At 45.9% G+C, this 23,083-nt stretch overlaps 1 protein-coding gene across 3 annotated transcripts in view; it reads right to left on the bottom strand.

The window, feature by feature from the left end:
• ZRANB3 (zinc finger RANBP2-type containing 3) overlaps positions 1 to 23,083 on the bottom strand; it is a 413,977-nt gene that overhangs the window by 351,812 nt on the left and 39,082 nt on the right. For all 3 annotated transcript variants that reach the window (XM_088472267.1, XM_088472268.1, XM_088472269.1), the window contains exon 2: positions 20,823 to 20,847. The gene's annotated coding sequence lies outside the window, so the exon portion shown is untranslated. The remainder of the gene's footprint in view (positions 1 to 20,822; positions 20,848 to 23,083) is intronic.

Here is a 23,083-nt window from a genome sequence, read left to right as displayed (position 1 = left end):
GCAGAAACAAGTGAATAAGGGTTGAAATGGTCCAGCATCGTGGCAGCACTGGGAGCTCACAAGAGCCATTATTGGTTAACTACAGGCAGTCTTTGTTGGTTAGCATGAGGGAAAAGGGTCCTTAGTGCACACAGTAATATTACAGTGTGTAACTACAGCCACAGTGCCACCAGTAAGGACACAGACAAAAGCTTACTTTCCAGAAAAGAAGGGCGCTTAGAAAATACTGAACGGATGTAGCAGAAAAAGTCTTGTTATCTGACAAGGTAAGTGGTATAGAAAAAGAAGTGTCTGGTTGTAAGGCAACCAAACGAAAGTACTCTATAATGGTGCACTCCTATTTGTAATCTGAAGAAGACAGTTAAAACCTAAAGGCCCCCATACATCAGAGATTGATTGCAGCAATCGTGCAATTTGCAATCGATTGTGTATAAAAATCTTTCCCTTTTTCAATCGATTGCAGATTGCAGAATTGCCACAATCGATTGAAAAAGGGAAAGATTTTTATACACAATCGATTGCAAATTGCATGATTGCTGCAATCAATCTCTGATGTATGGGGGCCTTAACTTTTAATGAGTCAAATAATAAAATAAATTGTATATCAGATATTAATATAAAGTGGACACAAGAAACACGGCTTTGGGTATCAAGCCGTATGAGATGAATACACTAGTATTCAAAATTCGGGTTATATCCACCGTGGATTAAATCAGACGAAAATATTTACATACACAATAACAACATAGAACATGTAAAATATTAAAAGACACCAGGATAATATAGGCACTTATAGTACACTTAATGCAAACGTCCCTACCCAAGAGAAATGGGTGCAAAGAAAATGTCGGGAGTGATATTAAGTTGCTGACAGACTCTGCTTCTTATTCTCTTACGAATAGTATAGGAGAGAAAGTGAGAGATCTGACATGGCATTCATCCCTAGAAACAACAGTCAACTGAGGTTCCCATCATAAGCCCTAATCTCTGCTGTTATTTGTCTTGCCCTGTAGTATGGGACAAAGTAATGAGAGGATTAATAGGCTGGTATGAAAACCTCAGGGAAAGTATAGAACAGATAAGGAAAGAAACAGGGTAATCTAAGTGCACTAGAACTTGAGTATCACTCAGAAAAATGTGGATGTAAAGTGAAAGTCGGGAGTGGTAATAGTTGCTGTCAGACTCTGCTTCTTATTCTCTTACTAATAGTAGAGGAGAAAAAGTGAGATCTGGCGAGGCACTCATCCCTTGAAACAACAGTCAAATGGGGTTTCCTTCATAAGCCTTAATCTCTACTATCATTTGTCTTGCCTGATAGCATAGGACAAAAAAATTAGAAAATTAATAGGCTGGTATGAAAACCACATGAGAGTATAGATCAAGTGAAATAAACGGGAATAAACTGGGTGTATTGCTCAATACATCAGAAAACAACCTAATAGGTTAAGTATTTACTCAGACACATTGCATCCTCGGTATATAAATATTTAGTGTTCATACCATGACATAAAATAATAACTGAAGGCAAAATTATTATTGAAATAGTCAAAGTATTGTGGATATATAGCAACTGTGAAAGTAACAAAATAGGCAAAGAACAAAGTAGCAGAAAGATATATAACAAAAAAATAAAAAAATATCTCTAAGGTCAGAGCCAGATGTAGAAGCTATTAAGTGTACCCAATAAAATGTATAGGACTATCATATCCAGTATATAAAGCACCTTATTCACATGCTGTATCAATAGACATTACAATCGTAAACCAGTGCCAAATGTCAGGATCTAATGCGTCCGCGCCCTAATGCAGAGCGGCTGACATCCTAGGCATGCGCCTCCGTACAGACGACACTAGTAGGTACAAACAGTCTGAAAAACCTGGTGTCGGGGTGACCCGCTATGCGCAATTACGGGGCACCCGGGGAATCCGACGTGCATTTCGCGCATACGGTGCACCAGTCAGCCGCTCTGCATTAGGGCGCAGACGCATTAGATCCTGACATTTGGCACTGGTTTACGATTGTAATGTCTATTGATACAGCATGTGAATACAGCATGTGAAATAAGGTGCTTTATATACTGGATATGATAGTCCTATACATTTTATTGGGTACACTTAATAGCTTCTACATCTGGCTCTGACCTTAGAGATATTTTTTTATTTTTATCTTTCTGCTACTTTGTTCTTTGCCTATTTTGTTACTTTCACAGTTGCTATATATCCACAATACTTTGACTATTTCAATAATAATTTTGCCTTCAGGTATGAACACTAAATATTTATATACCGAGGATGCAATGTGTCTGAGTAAATACTGAACCTATTAGGTTGTTTTCTGATGTATTGAGCAATACACCCAGTTTATTCCCGTTTATTTCACTTGATCTATACTCTCCATGTGGTTTTCATACCAGCCTATTAATTTTCTCATTTTTTTTGTCCTATGCTATCAGGCAAGACAAATGATAGTAGAGATTAGTAGAGATTAAGGCTTATGAAGGAAACCCCATTTGACTGTTGTTTCAAGGGATGAGTGCCTCGCCAGATCTCACTTTTTCTCCTCTACTATTAGTAAGAGAATAAGAAGCAGAGTCTGACAGCAACTATTACCACTCCCAACTTTCACTTTACATCCACATTTTTCTGAGTGATACTCAAGTTCTAGTGCATTTAGATTACCCTGTTTCTTTCCTTATCTGTTTTATACTTTCCCTGAGGTTTTCATACCAGCCTATTAATCCTCTCATTACTTTGTCCCAAACTACAGGGCAAGACAAATAACAGCAGAGATTAGGGATTATGAAGGGAACCTCAGTTGACTGTTGTTTCTAGGGATGAATGCCATGTCAGATCTCTCACTTTCTCTCCTATACTATTCGTAAGAGAATAAGAAGCAGAGTCTGTCAGCAACTTAATATCACTCCCGACATTTTCTTTGCACCCATTTCTCTTGGGTAGGGACGTTTGCATTAAGTGTACTATAAGTGCCTATATTATCCTGGTGTCTTTTAATATTTTACATGTTCTATGTTGTTATTGTGTATGTAAATATTTTCGTCTGATTTAATCCACGGTGGATATAACCCGAATTTTGAATACTAGTGTATTCATCTCATACGGCTTGATACCCAAAGCCGTGTTTCTTGTGTCCACTTTATATTAATGTCTGATATACAATTTATTTTATTATTTGACTCATTAAAAACAAGAGATATGGTAAGAACTTACCTTTGTTATCTCTGTTTCTACGAAGTCCATAGGGTCCACAGGGTTGACCTTGGGGTATAGGTTGGGAACCAAATCCGGGCACCACGCAGTTAAAGCTTTTAGCTCCCAGGATGCACTTGGGTCCACTCTCCCTATAACCCCACCCCCCAAGCCAGAGGCACCTCAGTTTGTAAGTAGCCAAAGGCCGGAGGAGGAGAGAAAAAGAGAGAGAAAACTGGAACACTCAATAACCATACTCACAGAAATGGGAGACGGAAAACCGGTGACCAGCCACACAGCCCATATGAAGCAAGGTGCGTCAGGGCAGGCGCCCTGTGGACCCTATGAACTTCGTAGAAACAGAGATAACAAAGGTAAGTTCTTACCATATCTCTTGTTTTCTACTTCAGGGTCCATAGGGGGTCCACAGGGTTGACCTTGGGGATGTCCCAAAGCAGTTCAACCAAGGGTGGGGACGCTCCTGTGCTGAGAGGAGAATCCGTAGCCAAAAAGGAAGCATCCTGAGAGGCAAAGGAAACCAATTCCTAGAACCTTAAAAAGGTGTGGACAGAAGACCACGTGGCCGCCTAGTAAGGCAACACAGCCAAGGCGCCACAGCGAGCCGGCCACGAGGGTTACATGGCCCGAGAAAAAACAAGCATCAACAACAGAAAGGCCTACCCCTGGGTAGGCCCCTGAAGAAGACATACGAGGCCATCCAGCCAAAATCTGGCTATAGGCCGGCCATCCGTTCCTGTTAAAACCAGAAATCTCAGACCACCAATAAGGAGTCCGATTTCCGTAAGGAACCTGAGCGGATCACATAAATCCACAGAGGCCGGACTATAATCAATGAGGCCACACCAGTCGAGAGGACTGGGGACTGAATGGCCGTACCATAAAAGTTTCAGAATAACATGGAACCTAAAAATCACTAAGAAAAAACACAGGGTGAGAGCAACTCACACCCTGACATGATGCCCTCCAGAAGAGGGAGCCACATGAGAACGCTCCCAATTCCGACACTCTGAGAGAAAGAAAGAGAGCCAAAGCAATAGACCATGTAATGGCTATCACAACCAGCGGTTCCATGGACTGTCCCCGGAGGGAACGAAGAACCACTACTAACTCCCAAGGAGTCCCTAGGGAGGACAAATGGAGGCATAATCCAGAAAACACTCCATAGGATGAACTGGATACCAGAGCGGAGCAATTCCATATCTTAATCATACTGACAGTTTAGAGATCCGCACTGACAGGAAGGCCAGGCCGAGGGTGCAACCCAAGCCAGCCGGAAGGAATGCCAGAATATCAGGAAATCCTGGACACCGGAGGATTGTATCGACAGGTACAATACCATAAAAATTATGGCTGCCACAGTTGGTGGTAGGTCCCAGCAAAAGCTGATCCATGTGCTCTAATCATTCCAACGATGACAAAGCCAGTGAAGCCGTAAGACCACTATAGGGATGCAGTCAAAGACAAACGACCCAGGTCCAAGGCAAAACCAAGGACCCTGAGATAACAGGTCTGGGCAGTGAAGCATCAGGAATGGAGTATCGATGGAGAGATTCCGAAAATCCAAGTACCCCTGACATCTGGGGCAATCAGGAGCCATCAGCAGGAAAGCATCTCCGTCACGATTTAAACACTTCCCTCGAGGAAGAATGGAGACTGGAGAACACAGGTACTCAAATTGGAAGAACCACTTCACCAACAAAGAGTCACTGAAGGTTGCTTCAGAATCCCCAGAGTTGGACTGTAACACCATAGTGTGATAAAGTCAGAAGGCCAGGAGGGTCACCTTAGGGGGTCCTCCCTGCTCACAAGGAGATGAAACCTCTCTTGGGGAAGAGACTAGTCCCCGGGATGCACGTCGTGACGGCTGAGGACTTGAAATGAACGCTGCCGAGATGGTCGGGAGGAGACCCTCGGAATATGTCCGAATGTGTGACATACCTGTCATTGCCACCCAACGAACAGTGTTGCCAAAAAGGAAGCCACTGCCCTGACCCTGTTGGACTGAACTTTTTCAGGTTCACCGGGAAACAAGAGTTATGCCAGAGTGAAGGCCCAAGACAGGCTAAAGTTCCAACAAGTTAATTGACAGGGTGGAATTGACAGACGTCCAACTGCACTTAAATGGATGCGAACCCGACACTGTCCATAGCAAAGAATACCCTGGACGAGATGACCATAGCCACCCGGAAAGGGACCGACTTTCATCGTTTGAACAGTGATCCGACAGAAAAAACTTGTTCCATCTGGAGATAAGCCAATTATGGACTGGCCTGGAATGGTACTGAGCCCATTCCTCCCTTCCAAAGGCAGACACTGAATAGTGGACCATGCATCCCAGAGTGTAAAGACATATGTCGACTGCGTAGACATCCATGTACTCCTAATGGAAGAGTGGAGATGCCGTCTTACGCCAGAAGAATACTCAGATTCTGAGAATCCAGCAGGTCTCCTAGGTGAAGAATACCCAGAGAGGGATGCAGGGAGGACTTTTTCCCCGTTGATTAAACGTCTGCACCCTGAAGAAGCCACGGTCATCCTGACCTGGCTGTAAAGTACCCCGGCGATCCTGCTAAGAGCAGGAGGCCGTCCAGGTACAGGAGCATTGGGATATACTGAACAGGAGAACTGTCAGAAAATCCAAAATGCTGGTAAACCCCTGCGGGGCTGAGGACAGTCCCAACAGGCAGAGCCCGAAAAATTGTAAGTGCTGTGATACAGCAAACCTCAGTCCATGCTGAGGCAAGGTCTCTGTAAGTACCCGTAGGCACGCGTCCTGTATATCCAGTGATACCATCAAGTCCCCAGGTTTCAAACATAGTATGATGGAGCATAGGGATTGCCTCCTGAGCCCAGGTAACTTTAGGAACTGGTTCAGGGAATTGAGACAGAGAATAGGCCAAAGAGGACCATTCAGCCACCGCACCAGAAAGAAAGCAGAACAACCAGTCCCTCGCTGAGAAAGTGGGGATGGCCTAATGAGCTTCGCTTACCGCAACAACTGTATAGCTTTCTGGATTTGTTTGGCCCTGTTCGGGTCTGAATAAGGGCCTGCGTACCATCACCTGGAAAGAGGCCGCCTGAGCAAAGAGAGGGCGTACCCTCCAACCCACATAGCCGCGGCAACTTGACACTAGTACCGGGCGAACTGAGAAAATCGCCATCTCCCAGTGGTAGGCCTGTCTCGTCAGGCTGAAGATATATCCGTAGGCTCAGAAGCAGGATCAGCTGGCAGTCCAGTCCTGCTTGGTACTGATATGTCGGCCCTCGTAGAGGCCGACAGTCTATGAAGAAACAGACCTCTAGGCTGACCCAGAGGACAAAAAGACTTAACAGACTTGGTCTGAGGCCTTGTAATGGGCATGGCTGAAGGCGGTAAACTTGTACTGCCAATGTTACTACAATCTTGTCAAGGTCAGGACCGAACAAGATCTACCCTATAGATGGTATCTGCACCTCTGCATTCCCAGAGCGCAGCCATAGGGTATTACGGAGGATACAGTCGCAGCCGGAACTCTGAAAGTTAGGAGACTGATATCCAATATAGGCATTTCCACCTATGACAACTGCATATATTACGTGAGCGACCAAATACATTTGAACCCCAGACGTGTTGGAGGGGAAAAACATTACAAATGCATCAGCTCAGTATGCAATAGTATTAACCAACCATGCTATAACCATGGTAGGATGGGTAACAAGCCCTGAAAGCAAGTATACTGATTTCAGGCAGAGTTACCCCCTACGGATCCGAAGAATCCGACCACGCAGGAATGGGAGGTGTCAACGTCTGTAATCAGACGAGTAACACGCCCATCCACCTCAGGAGGGACTCGTGATGACCCTCAGGGAAATTGGGACAGGAGGCCAAACACTTTGCAATACCTCGTATCTGGCAACAGCCAGAGTCCCGCCATGCGATCCACCCGCTAGTCAGCAACAGAGAACCCGAAGGCACGTAAGACTGAGGGTGTATGATACAGGTGCAGGTCAACATTCACTCTAACCAGAATGGACCTGCTACCAGCCCCAAAGCAGGGATAATACTACCTGAAATAGGCTTCCCCCGTGTAAGAGGGAAAGAGCCCAAAACAGTATCCAGTTCACGGCAGAGCCAACTGGGAAGTAACCACAGGGCGTCAACCACGCCACTTTGCGTGTCGTAGAAAACGACATCCACCCAGGGTGGCTGAGGTAATCCCTGTAAGGGGAATGACAGACTATGGTGGCACCAGGGGGAATTCATATACTGCGAAAAAACCCTGCCGGGAGCGGTAGTCTGTGTCACAGGGGAAGAGTGCAAGAAACTGCAAGATACCCTGAGATGAAATGGTGAAGTAACCCCAACTGAGGTACAACAATGGGGCCCGCCGGGCAATCCGCAATTGAGAGGATCCCGAGGACACAAACTGCCCAAGGGGGTCGTGAAAGGGGCCGGCACCAGATGACGCCACACACAGAACCCTTTATGAAACAAATCCTCCGCACTAACACCTGCAGCACATGACTTGCAGGATAGTAAAAAAAATATGAGATATGGTAAGAACTTACCTTTGTTATCTCTATTTCTACGAAGTCCATAGGGTTCCGCAGGATACCTTGGGGTATAGGTGTGACGTCAGTCATCGGGCACCATAGAGTTAAGCTTTCAGCCTCCCAGGATGCACTAGGGTCCCCTCCTATACCGCGCCCCCGAGCCAAGGCACCTCAGTTAGTTACCAAGCCATAGGCCGGAGGAGAAGGAAGAGAGAGAGAAAGAAGATCTGTATACACACAAGAATCACACTCTCACCAGAGGGAGACGGGAAAACCGGTGACCAGACCAAAGCCCATCTGCAGCACAGGTGCGACAGGGCGGGAGTCCTGTGGAACCCTATGGACTTCGTAGAAATAGAGATAACAAAGGTAAGTTCTTACCATATCTCATATTTTCTACTTCAGGGTCCATAGGGTATCCACAGGATACCTTGGGGATGTCCCAAAGCAGTATCCTTTAAGGGTGGGGACGCTCCTGTGCTGAAAGGAGAATCCGCCGCCCGAAGGAAGCATCCTGAGAGGCGAAGGTGTCAAAGCTGTAATACCTCACGAAGGTATGGACAGAGGACCACGTAGCAGCCTTGCAGATCTGGACTGCAGAGGCACCACGTCGAGCTGCCCACGAAGGACCCACAGACCTAGTGGAATGAGCCTTCAAAGAAGGAGGAACCGGCAGACTTTGATGAAGATAAGCTTCAGAAATAGCCATACAGGTCCAGGCTGCCAAAGTTTGCTTTGAAGCAGGCCAACCCTTTTTACGGAAGCCATAGAGGACAAACAAGTCGTCCGACTTCCTAAACGAAGAAGTGCGGTCAACATAAGTCCTTAAGGCCCGCACAACATCCAAAGTGGCCTCACCCACTGAAAGACCAGGTGAGTTAAAGGCCGGAACAACAATTTCCTCGTTAACATGAAACTGGGAAACAACTTTGGGAAGAAATTCAGGCCGAGTGCGGAGCACTGCCCTGTTCCCATGAAAAATCAAGAAAGGGGGTCTACAAGAGAGAGCCCCTAAATCAGAAACACGTCTGGCCGAAGCTATGGCCAGAAGGAAAACAGTCTTAGCTGTTAGCCTTTTAAGATCCACTGAGCCCAGTGGTTCAAACGGCGGTCCCTGGAGAGCCCTCAGGACCACAGCCAAATCCCAAGGTGCCACAGGTGGAACAAAGGGCGGCTGAATGCAGAGAACACCTTGCATAAAGGTGCGCACATCCGGAATTGTAGCAATCCTACGGTGAAACCAGACAGACAGGGCCGAAACCTGTACCTTCAAAGAAGCAAGGCAAAGCCCATGATCTAGTCCCACTTGTAGGAAGGCGAGTATCCGAGACAGACGAAATTCCCGCGGTGCATAACCTCTCGGTCGACACCACTGGAAGAACGTATGCCACACGCGATGGTATATCCTCACGGAAGACGGCTTCCGAGCTCGTAACATGGTACGCACCACAGAGCTGGAAAACCCCCTGGACCTCAGCATGGCTGTCTCAACAGCCACGCCGTCATAGACAGTTGAGTCAGGTCCGGGTGAAGACAGGGACCCTGCGACAGAAGGTCCGGTCGTAGCGGCAACCGCAGAGGACTGTCCACGGACAGACCTTGAAGGTCTGAGAACCAGTGCCATCTGGGCCACGCGGGAGCAATCAACAGGAGCGTCCCTCCTTCCTGTTTGAATTTCCGGATTACCCGTGGAAGAAGGGAAATCGAAGGAAACAGGTATGCGAACCGGAACGTCCACCGGACGGACAGAGCATCCACCAGAGACGCCCCTTCGTCTCTTGTGCGAGACCCGTACACCAGCAACTTGTTGTTGTGCCGGGAAGCCATGAGGTCGATCTCTGGAAGACCCCATCTGTCCACCAGCAGTTGAAAAACGTCCGGGTGCAGGGACCATTCCCCCGGATGAACGTCCTGGCGACTTAGAAAGTCCGCCTCCCAATTTAGCACTCCCGGGATGAAGACCGCTGATATGGCCGGAAGATTGCGCTCCGCCCATACCAGGATCCGAGAGACCTCCACGAGAGCCACACGACTTCGGGTTCCTCCTTGCCTGTTTATGTAGGCCACGGTGGTAGCATTGTCCGACTGGACCTGTACCGGACGACCCTGGAGAACCCAATGTGCCTGCAGGAGAGCATTGAAGACCGCACGGAGTTCCAAGATATTGATTGGAAGCTCCGCTTCTGTCGGCGTCCACCTGCCCTGGAACAAGTGTGGACCCGAAACTGCTCCCCAGCCCCGAAGACTGGCGTCCGTTGTCAACAGGACCCAATTTGGAACCCAGAACGGACGTCCCTTGCTGAGATGGGTCGTCTGTAACCACCAGGCAAGGGACAGGCGAACCTCCGGGGTGAGCACAATCTTTTGGGACTTCAGAGACTGAGGCAGCCCGTTCCACTTGGACAGGATCAGGTGCTGCAGAGGTCTGGAGTGAAACTGGGCATATTCCACCATGTCGAACACCGACACCATGGAGCCCAGTAACCTCATCGCTGAGTGTAGAGACACCCGGCGGCTGTGGAGACAACTGCGCACCCTCGACTGTAAAGCAGAGCTCTTTTCCCCCGTCACAAAGATCCTTTGCTGTCCTGAGTCCAATAAGGCTGCGAGGTGTAGAATCCGCCGTGACTGGATTAGAGTGGACTTCTGCCAGTTGATTAACCAGCCGTGCCGTTGCAGTAGTGCAATGGTCAGGTCCAAGTGGCGTAGAAGGAGCTCGGGAGATCCTGCCACTAATAAAAGGTCGTCCAGGTACGGCAACATACGGACTCCCTGCAGCCGCAGAGAAGCCGCCATGACCGCCATCACCTTGGTGAACACACGTGGTGCTGTCGCCAGGCCAAAAGGTAACGCCCGAAACTGAAAGTGGTCGCTGCGGATTGCAAACCTGAGGAACTGTTGATGGCGTGAAAGAATAGGGACATGCAGGTAAGCGTCCTGTATGTCCAATGACACCATGTAGTCCCCAGGTTCCAGCGCCAGAATGATGGACCGTAGGGTCTCCATCCGAAACTTCGGCACCCGCAAAGACTTGTTGAGAGCTTTGAGGTTTAGAATCAGACGATACGACCCATTGGGTTTCTGCACCAAAAAAAGATTGGAATAGAAACCCTGGCCCCTCTGGGAGAATGGAACAGGCACTATAACTCCAGCCTGGAGCATAGTGTGCAAGACCTTCCGCAGCTCCATGGCCTTATTCCGGTCTGATGGTAGACCCGTGGTGAAGAATCGAGCCGGGGGTCTGTGCCGGAAAGAGAGGGCGTACCCTTGAGAGACCACCTCGAGAACCCAAGTGTCTGTCGTGGTAACCGACCAACACCGGGCGAACTGCAGCAGACGGCCTCCCACTTTGGGATCCCCCAAATGGAGGCCCGGACCATCAGGCCGCAGGCTTGTCATCTGGCTTAGGGGCCGGACGTCTGGTACTCCATGCCTGCTTCCGGGGCTTGGCCGATTTCTTAGGACCAGCCTGTCGAGGAAAAGACTGTGGTTTGGGCCTGCCCTGGGCCCTATAAGACCGAAAGGACGATGGTCCCGAACCAGAAGGAGCAGCGGCCGACGGGAGACATGCCGATTTGGCTGCCGCCAGCGTGGCCACAATCTTGTCCAGATCCGGACCGAAGAGAACTTCTCCGGTAAATGGCAACGCCTCCAAACCCTTTTTGGAATCAGCATCCGCCTTCCAGGATCGCAACCACAAGGTGCGACGAGCAGCCACCGCTGCTGAAGAAATCCGAGACACCAGGGTACTAATGTCTAAAGCCGCCTCGTTGATATAAGTGGCCGACTCACGGAGATTACCAATCAACTCCGCCTGATCTGCCGGACAGTCGGAATCAAAAGACGCCTCTAATGAATCCGCCCAGCGCTCCATCGCTCTGGCAACCCAGCAAATGGCCATAGATTGCCGTGCTGCCCCCCCGCAAGGGAATAAGCGGACTTCAGGCAGATCTCCACCTTGCGGTCCGTAGCATCCTTTAGGGAGGACATGGATGGCATCGGCAATGTGGCACTACGGACAAGACGGGTCACGTGAGAATCCACCTGTGGAGGGGATTCCCACTTTGCAAAATAATTATCCGCGAACAGATAAGCCACCGCCAGGCGCCTTTGCGGCTGGTAACGTTTGCCAGGCTGTTTCCACGCCTCCTCTAAATGGTCCACTAACTGACCCAAAAGAGGAAAGACTGTGGCATCACCCTTCACATCTTTAAAAAAGGCATACTTGGATTTAGCCGCTGGGGGAACTTCGTCCTCAATCACCAAGGCTGTGCGGACTGCCCGAATAAGTCCAGGAATATATACTTTGGACTTAGCGTCAGCGTCCTTAGTATGGAGAGGTTCCTGATCGTAAGGATCCAGAATCTCCCCATCATCAGACGTCCCTTCGTCATCCTCATAAGGAGCCGACAGAGACGCCACCGGCCGTTTATGTGGCCGCATCACAGACTCCCCCTGCAACACATCCGACAAGTGCTGTACAGAACGCGTCAGGGAGTTAACCCACGCCGGCTCCTGAGAAACCGGGAGCGGGGAAATAGGGAGACTGTGGGGTACCACCAATTGTCGTGGGAAACCCTGCATGGGTGACGACACCACTGACTGCTGGGACAAACCCATCTGTGTAAACGCGGGCTGCGGAGCTAACTGGCCCACTAAGGTCGTAAGCGCCTGAGCGAAACAAGCCCAGGGCGGCTCCTGTACCGATGCTGTAACCGTAATAGGCCGCGCCATTGACAAACACTGCCGGCAGAGGCCTCCGCGCTACCCTCCCCCTCCGCTAACGGTACTTTACACGTAGTACACTGTAGCCGGAGAGGAAAATCACTTTCACACATGATGGCACCAAGTATGTGACCCCTCTCACCAATTATATATTAAATAGGCGAGAGACCACCCTGCAGCACCGCACCGCAAGGGCTTAGCAGAAAGGACAGGGACAGTAATAAAGCTGACAGAAGAAAAGTTACAGGCAGCAGCGCTAGCACAGTCACATACAATGCAAAGAAAAATCAATTCCTGCACTAACAGCGCTGATCACTCAACTACGCAGACACAGGGCCTGGTAGGACACAGCGCTGCATACACAGACCTGCCACAGCGGAGGAGAGGTATGCGGGGGGACCCAGACCACGATGCTTCCGTCCAGTGCTTCCAGCAGCGTTCACCATGCGTTCTGGAAAGATGGCCGCTGAGGAGCAGAGAGGAGGCTGGCCTGGGGGAGGAGCGCTGCTACAGGACCAGTCGGCAGTGTGCAGAGAGGGCTGTGTGCAGCGGGAGAGGCGCCGGCTGTGAGACAGGGAAGGCGCGCTCCCCTGGCATGCATTTAACCCCCGGGACGCCGCAGCGCTACCGCTCTGCTGTGGTCCGCTGTCCCAGGGGGGTAGTGGAAGCGCAGGTTCTTACCTGGCTCCACGCTGCAGCCAGTCCCCAGGGAGCCCCCTACCTGGGGACTCTAGACCATGTAACAGCGGGGACCCACCGCGGGACCCCGCTGCTTACCTTGCTGTCCCCCTTGAATCCGGCCATGGTCCGGAACATCTGGGGTCACCGCTAGCTGTGACAGCAGATGCTCACCAGCATCCCCGGATCGGTATCGGCGTTCTGGTACCGGCGGGGGTGTAGGGAAGACAGCATGGACATCAGGACTGACTGTCCATGCTGTACATCCAGATGTGCAGCCACAGCTGCATGAAGAAAAGCTTCAGGGGCTCTTCTAGCCCCCACTCCAACAGGTGCACCCGACTCCGGCCGGGCACCAAACGAAACTGAGGTGCCTTGGCTCGGGGGCGGGGTATAGGAGGGGACCCTAGTGCATCCTGGGAGGCTGAAAGCTTAACTCTATGGTGCCCGATGACTGAAGTCACACCTATACCCCAAGGTATCCTGTGGATACCCTATGGACCCTGAAGTAGAAATGGGTGTAGTATAACGCTCTATCTCCTGGTCAGACATATCTGACCAATCTTGCGGAAATATCAAGCAGCGCTATACTGGTCCTGACTGTGCCAAAATTAGCCGCAGGGACCCATTTTCAGCGTATGCAACACACATCTAAAATGTGGCAACGTTCAGCACGCAACAGTATGTGACAAACCTCACAAATATTAACGAGTATATAAATGTGAGGTCTCAGAACCACCCTAAGTACAGCTGTATTAGGGCAGATAAAGAAAAGGGATAGATACATACTGACAGGTGAGAGAATTAAGTACAGACAGTCAGCACTAGCATAAGTCACATACAATGCAGATATATATATAGATATATACACACATAAGCATGACATACAATATACTGCATTATGTCACTGCATTCAACTTACCCAGATTCAGTGTCTGGGAAGGCTACAGCGCTGTGTACACTGACTTAATGGTGAGGTACGCAGGGGGACTGGACCAACTGCCATCTCCGGAGATTTCTGCTGCACCACATGAAAATGGCCGGTGGAGACCTCAGAAGAAGCGTGGCCCACGGAGGAAGCAGCTCAGCGACGCCAGACTATACATACTGAAAGGTGCGCTGAGCTGAGGGGAGGAGCCGCTGTAACAGGGAAAGCTTCCTCCCCTGGGCGGCTATTAACCTCCCGGGACGCCGGCTCCGAGCACCGATCAGTAAGTCCCTGGTGGTCTAGTGGACACACGGGGTATGGGGGGCCCGCCGCCACTGCCGGCGCCTCCGGTCTGTCCCCAGAGACCGGAGGCACAGGACTGCATATTAAATACACAGATCACCGCAAGTGGTGACGGAGCGGCAGCTTAGACGTCCTATGGACAGTCCGACGCTGCCGCTCTAAAATTCCAAAGTAAAAATAAAAAACTCTGTTCTTATAAAAAAATATAAAGTTTAGGGGCTGTTAATCAGCTCCCCACTACACTAAACGGTGACCCGACTCCAGCCGGGCACCAACTTAAACTGAGGTGCCTCTGGCTTGGGGGGTGGGGTTATAGGGAGAGTGGACCCAAGTGCATCCTGGGAGCTAAAAGCTTTAACTGCGTGGTGCCCGGATTTGGTTCCCAACCTATACCCCAAGGTCAACCCTGTGGACCCCCTATGGACCCTGAAGTAGAAAGTTAGGTTTTAACTGTCTTCTTCAGATTACAAATAGGAGTGCACCATTATAGAGTACTTTCGTTTGGTTGCCTTAAAACCAGACACTTCTTTTTCTAAATCATATTTTACTCTAGGTAGCACCACCAAATTTGATGTTCAGGCATATAATTAATGTACTTACAATTTGCAATTTTGACATCTAATTTTGTTTCTACTTGCCTATCTTATATTTGATCAGTGCGGTGATTTCCCCTTCCCCCTTTTCCCCATTGTCGAAGCTAAGTGGTATGTAATGCACAAATCAAATTATGCACACCAGCTAGGTAGCAGCATCCTTACCGTGAAGTTTTGCCAGGATTAATGGGAAGATTACAGACAATCCTGGACAAAAGCCTTATACTGCCTGCCAAAAATGCTCAAGCTTGGGGGGGATTTGTCTTTTAACAAGACAATGACACATAGCACTGCAAGGCCAGTACTAGAATGTCTTAAAAGAGAGATGTCCAAGAGTCGCCAAGAGACCTTAATCCTATTGAAAATCTGTCGCAAGACCTAAAATATGTTACCCTTAATCACTCCCCATCTGACCTTGTCCAGCTTAACAATCTATACTAGGAGAAATAGGCAAATGCTGATTTATGTGTGCAAACTTAATATGGACTTCTCCAAAATACCACTGGCTCTAATAACTGCTAGAGATGGTTTAACCAAGTATTAAAAGAAGGATAAAAACTACATCTTGCAAAATTTAAAACATTTTTGTTTTCAAATTTCCTCATCTCTCTATTTGGGGGACACAATGTGAAAATGAAGGTGTAATACACAATTCCCATTCTACGAACAGGTTTAAAGGAATTTGGGGGAAGGGGGAGCTGAATACACAACAATAAATCCAATAATTAACGTTTGTAAAAGTTCCATAAGCTATTGAAAAAGTACTTGAAAAATACTTGACTTTTTGTTTGTTTTAAGATATTTAGATTGACAGAGTTTAACTGACGTGATGAGAGCCCGATTCAGAGATGTACGCTAATGCAATTGCAGCTGCTATTTCCTAAGGTTCACAATAGCAAAAATATGCTAATGTTTCCAAAGCTTACCCGAGCATAGGAACGCCTACTGCTGCCTTCTCATATCCTTCCGACGTCACGCACCGGCATAAACATCGGTAATATTGATGCAGATTGGCTTAGCCAAGTCTGACCTGTCTCAAACGCTGTATCCCTCCTGACACACAGAAAGCTCTCATACTGCGAAAATAGCAATGGGCTAATTTATGCACGCCCATGAAATGGCATTTAAACGGTCAGACACGCCTGCGTTTGCCTAACCACCCCCCCGTTACCAGCCCAAACATTGACTACCCGTCAGTCACTTTGCGATTGAATCCTCTGTGCAAGCACAGGCGCAAAACAATAGCTGCGAGTGCGTCTTACATGCATGCGCAATTGCAAACAATTGCACGATCTGCATTGCGTACATTTCTGAATCAGACCTTGAGTGTGGTAAGTGTGCAGCAGGTGTGCATATTGAGGGGAGCTCCCAGTGCAGATTGGCTTAACCAGGGAGTCGGTTTATTAACCATGTAGCAACAGGTAAGGTATGACACAGGGTTAAGTAGCAGGTTCAGACTACAGCGATATTGCCAGTTGCGACTTGGAGCGTATGGGTTTTGCTGGGTGTTGTACTGCGCCAGATGCAGGATGCACTGGGAGCGCATGTAGCATACAGTTGTGCCAGCAGGGTGCTTGCTATGCTAAGCAGTGGTGACAGTGGAGTTTGGATGACTCGTGGCTTCAGACAGCATGGAGTACTTGGAGGCATGTCCATCCATGCAGGATGCCACAGGAGAAAGAATCGTGGCATTGCCGTGCATAAGCAGTCTAACCTCCACGGAGAGCAACGCTGGGACCTAGTGCCACCAACTCTGGGTCCAGGAGCAGAAGCTGTGTAGAGCGCTCCTCTATAGCAATATAAACCCAAAGTAACCATAATTGTTTATCATTTCCTTATATAAACTATATAATATTCTATAAAATTCTAGTTTATTTTTCTCCATATGGCCTTTTCATTTGACCTGACTGCTTACTGTAGGTGGAAAAGCGGAGGAATATTATACACTATAAGAAATAATTATCACATTTTTCTCTTTAATCTGAGAGGAGTCTTACAGGGCATTAGGGCTCAGCATATTATAGTTAAAAATCTGAAATTAGTCAATCATAATTTAACAGCTGATCAATGGATTAAGCCATGAGATTGTGTCTGGGCATAGCATAAAGTGAATCAAAATATCAACAATGATAAATAATGAAAAGTAAATGATCAGAAGAGGTGAGGAATATGATGCATGTTTTAAACATTTATTTTATTATTTTATACCTGTGTGAGATGGGCGTGGTATAAATGGTCAACGGCACCAAGGTCGACCGGTTCTGAATGACAGTAAAAAAGGTCAACATGGTCATTAGGTCGACCATCATTTTGTAAATATTTATATAGGTCGACAGGGTTAAATGGTTGTCACTGTCAAAAAAAAAATAGACATTTTTGTATTTTAGCCTAACCCTAAAAATCATGAAAAGCACGTGTTGACGTGCTACATGTTGACCTTTTGACTGTGTTAATTATTTAACCCTGTCAACCAAAATACATGTACACAAAATGATGGTCAACCAAATGACCATGCCAACCTTTTTACTGTTGACATTCAGAATGTCAACCTTCTGAATGTCAACCTTTTTACTGTCGACCAATTGACTGGTACCCTGTGAGATATCTACGTTACCAATTGGAAAAAGTGGACATAATAGGACAAGTCCCCTAATCTACACAAACCACATACAGATTTGTCCACACAATGCCTATTGTGGTTGATGCCAGCAGGTTTAACAGAAGGGGTCAAATATAAAATTGCAATGCAGTGGTATGTTGCTGCTGAAGGGGCAAATGTGCTTAATGCTAAGGATAAGCCTGCAGCATAGTGTGTATGTTACTTACTACAGGGGGTTAAAGGTGAGTCTACAGTGCAGTGGCACATGTTGCTGCCGTGGGGTTAAAAACTAGTCTAGTGCAGTGACTTACGTTGCTAGTGGTTAAAGACAAGATCACAGTGCTAAATGTTGCTGCTGTGACAAGTCACAGCATAGTGGTATACGTTGTGTTCTGCTTGGGGTTAAGGACAAGTCTGCACATAGTGGTATACGTTGTTACTGGATGCGAAGGACAAGATTGCAGTGCAGTGGAATATGCTGTTACTGGATATTAAGGACAAGATTGCAGTGCAGTGGAATATGTTACTGGATATTAAGGACAAGATTGCAGTGCAGTGGTATACGATGCTACTAGGGTTAAAGATAAAGTCTGCAGTGCAGTGGTATACGTTGACGCTGGGAAGTTGGGGTGGTGGTTAAAAATAGATCTGCAGTGTAGTGGAATACATTGCTGCTGGGGCTTAGAGAATTATCTGCAAAATAGAATTATACATTACTGGTTGTGGTTAAATACAAGTCTGTAGGGTAGTGGGATACGTTACTACCAGGGGTTAGAGAATAATTTGCCGTATAGAGGTATACGGTGCTGAATGGGGTTAAATACAAGTCTGTAGGGTAGTGGGATACATTGCTGCAGGGGTTAGAGAATAATTTGCAGTATAGAGGTATACAGTACTGGTTGTGGTTAAATACAAGTCTGTAGGGTAGTGGGATACAATATATTGCTGCAGGGGTTAGAGAATAATTTGCCGTATAGAGGTATACAGTGCTGGGTGGGGTTAAATACAAGTCTGTAGGGTAGTGGGATACAATATATTGCTGCTGGGGTTAAATATAAGTCTGTTGAGCACTGGTATGCGTTGTTGCTGGGGGTTAAAGACAAGTCTGCCGTGTAGTGGTATACATTACTACGAGGGGTTAAAGATTAAGTCTGCAGTTGTAATATATTTGTAGCTGCTATAAATGTCCAGAGCTGTGTGACAGACATACACAGAAATATGACAGTATAATCCAAACATTTTAATATGCACAAGTGGCAGAACACGTCACTGATGTGCCCAAACTACATAAAGCCAAGTCAAACACACTCTCTGATAGGTCACAACACATTGAAGGGCAGGAACTGTGACAGTTCTGCCAAAAAAGTGGCTACTGAGGAGGAGCGTCCCATTTGTCTGAATAAAGTAATAAACGGATCTTTTCTGACTGCAAAATTCACTTTCTTTTATTAACAAACCAAATTATTTTTAAATGATTTACATCCATAATAAATGGATATCGGCTAATAAAAGCCCCTACTCTCATTTACAGAGAAGCCACTTCATGAGATGACTACAGATGTACTCACAAGGATGGCATAAGTAAAAAAAAAAAAAAAAGTGATTAAAAATTAATTTGTTGTCTGCGGTTGATCTTTTAACATATGTTGACTGGAATTATGAATAGAACTACACCAAGCCCTGAGCAATCCCATTTCGACACAGAAGAGTGTTTACAATCTTAATCCAGCATAGTATACTGTATTTGTGCTTAACATGCGTTTTAACACTAAATAAATGTATGGAAACTGATGGGACAATACCAAACATTGTTCTGAGTGTGTTCACATCCATTTCTGCTCTGACTTCAGGTGCATTTCTGCAGCATTTTTTGGAACATGACAGGTTTCATTTCCACACATTTGAATTTATACAGTAATAGCTAAAGTTCTAGTAAAACTGCATAAGGAATCACCAGGCAGTGTGTTGCCTACATGAAATATAGTTTCAGTATTGCTAGATTAGATTGTTTTAATAAAAAAAAAATGCCAAGTTTGTGCACACATCAGATCTATTTATACAGGGAGAGGTAGCCCAGCCAGCCTAGTGTACTGGTGCCCTGGGCAAAGGTCTTCTGGCCCATTGCCACCTGCATTGCCCCATGTATGAGAGAAATACATGTTCTCTAATATGCCATTTTTTCATGCACAGAACACAATATCTCATCTATTCGGTATCAGTGTAGATACAAATGAATACTCCACTTTCATTTTATTGCTATTAATAGATCAGGAGTTGCCAAGAAACACATGGCTGTTTAGAGACTTGGTTGTGCCCACGCTTAACCAGCTTGCACAGTAATACAAACATGTACAATGAATCTCTAATGCAAGTTCCTTTGCAGGATATATGGAAAGTAGATTTTAGAGCATGCTATTTGTTTTGTACTCTATAGTTCCTGTGTTATGTAGTAATACAAATAGTACTCCTCCCGTTATGTTAGCACGATGTGTGTCATGTTACCATCTTGTTGAACCACAGACACCATCATTTATGCAGCCTGAAAGTAGGATATATTTTATGACACTACTGACAAACACTTTTTCTATTTTTGTGAAGTTTTTAACTGAGACAAGAGGCATCCACATGTTTTGGCCTTACATGGTGGAGGGCTAGATAACATGAGATAGCATGTGTGGTATGTAAAAAAAATGTATACAGTATATCCAGTGAGCCATGAATAAAATGAATAACTAATTACCATGCATGGAAAGGTGAGAAAGGATAATGCTGTGTTTAACACCTGGAGTAAGGATGGAATATTTAACAGATCCCGTTTACGGTTTGTAAAAAATAGATTAATGGATAAGAAACTGGAGTTTATTTATATATGATTGTCCAATTACATTACTATTTAAATACATTGTACAAAAATAATAAATACCTACAATAATTGTAAATATAAACGGGAGCATAAAGGTGGTTATAATAACTACAGCACTGGTAAGTATTATCCATAATCCATGAAGACAATATATAGTAACAAGGTTTAGCCTGTGTGGGACACAGATAGTTGCTATGGTGATGAAAATGGCAGCTGGTGCCATTTACTGGGGAAGACATTAGATGTATAAAAGCAGTGACGCCACATAAAGGCGAATAATGTGACAGATAGGGGATCAGAAAACAAGAGCTACTGTAACAAGGGAGGGCTGAAGAGGACAAGGACAGTACAGAGAATAAGCAGCTGTACTTACCAAGATTCCTGAGGTTTAATGGGGCCTGTAAAAGATAAGATAATGGGTAAGAGGCCAGAGTACCATTGTACGAGTAACATTGAAAAACTTGAAACTTTAAATCAGAAAATAAAAACTTAAGGAAACCCAAATAGTAAATTTTCTGGAAAAGCTACCAATAATAAATTTATATAATGATAAAGTACAGAGTCCAATTTATTTGTAATGTTACACTTCATTTAAAATAAATGGGGGGGGGGGGGATCAAACTATTTTACTTGGTATTTTGAAACACAGCAAGAATTTTTGGAAGGATTAAGGTGCGTATCCACTTGACGATTAAAGTGAGCAACTGAACGATTACGACATTGTAATTGTTCAATCGCTCATTAATCGTTCAGTAATCGTGCAGTTTAATGTCGAAAACGAGCAGCGATGCGCGCTCCCGCTGGTCGTTTTCGACATCAATCATTGCCTGAACATGCCGGTCAATCTGCCGATAACGACAGATTGTGCATGTTCGGGGATGAGGGAGGATGCCTGCACTGAAAAACATATCGTTCAGTGTAGGCGCTATACAGGATGAGGAACGACTGTACGATAACAATGTTGTAATCATACTGTCGTTACTCTATCGGCAAGTGAATATGCACCTTTAATCAAAGAAACCACTCATTGTAGCTTGTTATTTTCGTCATCTATATAGTGCCAACACATAATTCAGAGCTTACAGAGAATGTATCACTCTGCCCCAGTGGAGGTTACATTCTAACCCTCTACCACACAAACATATGCACTGGAACACACACAATTACCAGTATGTTTTTGGTATGTGGGAGGAAACTGGAACATTGTGCGGAAAGCCACGCAAACACAGGAGAACATACAAACTCCAGGCTGGAATGGAACTCTTGATATGCTACTCATATACAAATACTGAATTGTCTGGGAGATGCAGACCATCTTTCAGAATATTAAGAATTCTTCTGGAATCATGTACTGGTTTGCAATTTATGTATTTCACAATCAGAATAATATGAACTGAGAAAAGCAGCAAGTACAGTATCAGCACAAATTTAAGAACAAAAGTAATTTATTTCATTGGCTGAAACTTTCTGTGTTCTCAGAAGGGTCATTCTTATTTTCTTTCAAATGCAATCTGCACTGCTCATAATTGCTACTAATTAAACTTTCAATAAAACTCTTATTTCAACAGTGCATATGTAATTTAAGTGGAAATTTCTTACAATTTCCATTTCTGAGAATATGAAGTAAAGGTCACAATCAGACACTGAGTAAAAAGGGACAATACAATAAGAATTACTTATTTTTCTTGTAAACACTGGGCCGAATTCATTACGGATCGCTATTGAGATCGCAGCTGCGATTATGCACGCAGACCCTCTGCGAAAATATGCTAATGGTTGCAATCGCTATTACATCGCAGCACAACATAAGAACGCGCACTTTCCCTTACTCATATACATAATACCTTGCAAGTCTGAGAAACCATCGGTAACATCGAGTACCATCAGAGCCTCACGCACAATTACAACAGGTCTGACCTTACTCAGAATTTGCTAACCTCATCGCACGCAGTGAAAGCCCAAGCTGCGTATGCCATCGCAGTGGCTAATTTATGCATGCCCCTGTACTGGTAAAGTAGCCTCATGTTCAACGCTGACCGATGACCAGTGTAACTGCGGCATCCTCACCATAAACAGAACTGTGGCTAGTGTTAGCAGCTTCATGCACACCATAAACTGACCAGTGGCCAATGCAACAGTATCATGATCATTAGTAGTATATTGACCTATAGCCAGTACGATAGTATCATGGTCATCAACCCTATAACCACTATATAGTGAACAACAGCCAGTATAGCAGCCTCATGCTTACCAAACACTGACCAATGGCCAGTATTACAGTCTCATGCCCATTACACATTGAAAGTTTACCAATATAACAGCCTAATCTCCACTAGTCCTATGCAAGACAAGGCCAAATGATAAAAGCATGTGCAAATCATAAAAGCTTGATTAAGAGATGTCCACTTGCCACAATACAAAGTCTTGTGCCGACCTTACTAGTCCCCTATTATACGATTATATTTGATACAAAATAATGTTTCTTTGTTTCTCAAATATGCAGGGAAGGATACTTGGAAAAACTTTATTGTAGATAGTACAGTACATATAAAACTTCACAAGTTTATTATTTATTTATTACCAGTTATTTATATAGCGCACACACACTCCGCTGCGCTTTACAGAGAATATTTG

The sequence above is a fragment of the Taudactylus pleione genome, unplaced genomic scaffold (genome assembly GCF_031769625.1).
Source record: "Taudactylus pleione unplaced genomic scaffold, aTauple2 ptg000122l, whole genome shotgun sequence".
In the NCBI taxonomy this organism is placed as follows: Eukaryota; Metazoa; Chordata; class Amphibia; order Anura; family Myobatrachidae; genus Taudactylus; species Taudactylus pleione.
Note: the sequence above shows the minus strand (reverse complement) of the source record. Positions and strands in the feature narration are given on the sequence as shown.